The sequence below is a fragment of the Eptatretus burgeri genome, chromosome 4 (genome assembly GCF_056783735.1).
Source record: "Eptatretus burgeri isolate ZD-2024b chromosome 4, Ebu_testis_v1, whole genome shotgun sequence".
Taxonomy (NCBI): domain Eukaryota; kingdom Metazoa; phylum Chordata; class Myxini; order Myxiniformes; family Myxinidae; genus Eptatretus; species Eptatretus burgeri.
The window spans coordinates 55,049,756-55,052,618 of NC_140964.1; the positions used below are offsets into that span (position 1 = coordinate 55,049,756).

Genomic DNA, 2,863 nt, shown 5'->3' on the forward strand with positions numbered 1-2,863 from the left:
AGACATATATGCAAATACACATGAAACCTAACGTGTCCGTCAAGAACATATATGTGTGTATATATATATATATATATATATATATATATATATATATATATATATATATATATATATATATATATATATATATATATATATATATATATTGTCGTGATCCTGCTGTTTAATATCTTCCAGCACGGAATGCTGACGTTATTGTCCGAGCTTCAAGCAGTCCATGTGTGGACAAAGAGAACAACAAAACACACTACTGTGTTTCAAATCGGCCTCTAGGGGTAGGCATGATATTTTATTGGCTCGATCTCAAAAACAGCTGGTAACAGAATTGAATACACAGCAAAAAAAACCCTGCCAGAAGTCTTGGCAACAACAGAGTTCCAAAAACAAGTTGTACAACTCACAGCTCAGCTCAACGATAGCCGGGAATAACAATAACACTCATCCGGATTTAACTCAATCCGTTAGACGGAGCTATCAATGAACAGCGCGACAGTGCTGTCGAGAGTCTTAAAAATCACTTGAAAATCGCTTTTAAAACAGGCGATTTTCGAGCGCTCGATCTATTTTCCCACTCGGGATCTTAGAGCCACGTCTGTTGCCAGCAATGGCGCCCCCAGCTCTGGCGCGGCCCATCCACCACGTGCCGACGAGCCCACCATCCCTGGGAGCCTGAAAAAGGTCACGTGACGTCGTGGGCGGGACACTAAATTTGGTGAGAACATGGTTTTTCTCACAGTCCTCCCCACCTAAAGTAAAACCCGTTGGATAGACGGCGTTTTGAAACCAGTTATTGTATTAGTTGAAAATCACAGGGCAATATGATGGTGGTGATCATTAACATTTTTGTACAATAAACAGTATTCATCCACAACACATTATTAAACACATGACACCACATTAATATCTACCCCACCATATTTACCCATCGCCCGCACCACAATAGAGAGAAAAAGGGAACTAAATTTAACTTTGGTGCTCTCTGTCTACTAGATGGCGACTAAGGAGGTCAGCTAGTCTGTTCTCCACTCCTTTCACGTGTTTGACTTTGAGGTCGTATTCTGAGAGGAGAAGCGCCCAGCGCAGAATACACTGGTTGGAGATTTTGGCTTGGCTGAGCCAACCGAGCGGGTGGTGGTCGCTGTAGATGGTGATGGACCCATGGCCAAGGTAGACAGCGAATACCTGGATTGCCGCCATGATAGCGAGGAGCTCCTTCTCCACGGTACTGTAGTTCCGCTCCCTGGGCCCCTCCGACATGACCCGAGGAAATATTGTCATGGGCCAATTGCATGACTGACTGACGATGCCTCCCCGGTACGACAACTCGGTGTCGTACCTTCCACGTCTGGGTGGAGGACATGTTCTTGGGGGAATATTTATGCATCAGCACACCTGCACCATTCACATAGTAGCCTGTTCGTCCAGGCTTGGAGTCTTTTCCCATTTCCCAGAGGGTGGCAAGGGTGGGATCAAAGTGCTGATCCTCGACTAGACTGGTTACCGCAGACAATGCAGGAGTGACCTCAGGCACAGAACTAGGGTTGCTATCCGCCTCGTAGGACTGATCCCCCTCACCAGATTCACCGACCGGGGAACAAGTAGCTGGGTCCCCGTGTCAGACGGGAACGGTCCCTGATGAGCCCGGCTGCTGAGGTTGGCCTGACTGGAGGCTCGGGTGGACTTCAGTCGAAGCAACATCATCATCGGAGGCTGGAGTTGAGGCGCGAGGCTCCTCGAGCCAGAGTGAAGATATGTCTGACTCCGCCACTCTCTCCGCCTGTTTGCTCTGGGATCTAGTGACCACCCCACAGGTCAGTGTCAATAACTCCTCCCTGGCTATTGCATCATTGCCAATCAGCAAGGATACCCCCAGTACCGGATAGTAGGGTACCACCACACAGGTCATCGGACCCGTAAAAATGTCACTCCGGACCTTGACGAGAGCAAGGGGATACCAGCCAGGAACCTGGTTAATGCCCCGAAGGACGATATACTCGCCAGTATAATGCATCTGAGAGGCCAGAACTACCCCCACCCGGAGAACACACAGCGTCGCCCCAGTATCCCGAAGGTATTGGGCCTTAAACTTCAACACCGAATCAGGGCCACCCACTAAGGCTGTCCCTGAATAATCCTGATGCAGAGGATGAATGGTATCAGCCTCAGTGGCAGTGACCTCTGTCACCGATGCCACCGTCATGCACGAGGGCCCAGTTGATGACCTCCACTGACCTCCCTCCGATGTAACCACCGGGTTGCCTCGATAGGCCGGACTTGCTGAGTTAGAGAAACAGCGGTCTCCACCGTGCCCCACGCGTTTTCAGAAATCGCATCAGGGCCATGCCCTGGTCTGCAGCTCGTGACCGCCACCAGTGAAGGGCATCGAGGAACCCTTCCCCTCGCTCCAGCCGCCGGCCAGACGGGGGGCGGTCTTGATCCCAGAATCCTCCGTCTTACGACGCGACTGCGTGGCTTGCAACATTTTGCACCCCAAAACATGTTTATCAATAAGTTTGACGCAGTCTGACAAGGAAACAGTGTCTCGATCGAAAAGAAACAACGCTAAGTCTGGCGGAAGCTGTTGATCGATTCGGTAACGCACCAGGAGTTCCGCAACCGCTTGAGGTAACTCAACGCTGCTCCCCTCGAACCATCTCTGCAGCTGTTCCAACAAGACCTGCAAATATTCCTCGTAGGTTTGACTGGACTGACGAGTCCAACTGAAAAAAATTACGCCGATAAATACACGGAGACACCGCATAGGCGTTCAAAATCTCGGCCTTCAACTTCTGGCATTTGTTTACGTCCTCGGTTGCCATCCTCGAATATACCTCCTTTGCCTTTTCAGAAAGATGGCTAA

General features: G+C 49.7%; 1 pseudogene; it reads right to left on the minus strand.

Annotated features, from left to right (window-relative positions):
* Positions 1-1,703: 1,703 nt before the first annotated feature.
* The window catches only part of LOC147028089 (uncharacterized), a 1,723-nt pseudogene continuing 563 nt past the window's right edge, over positions 1,704-2,863 (minus strand).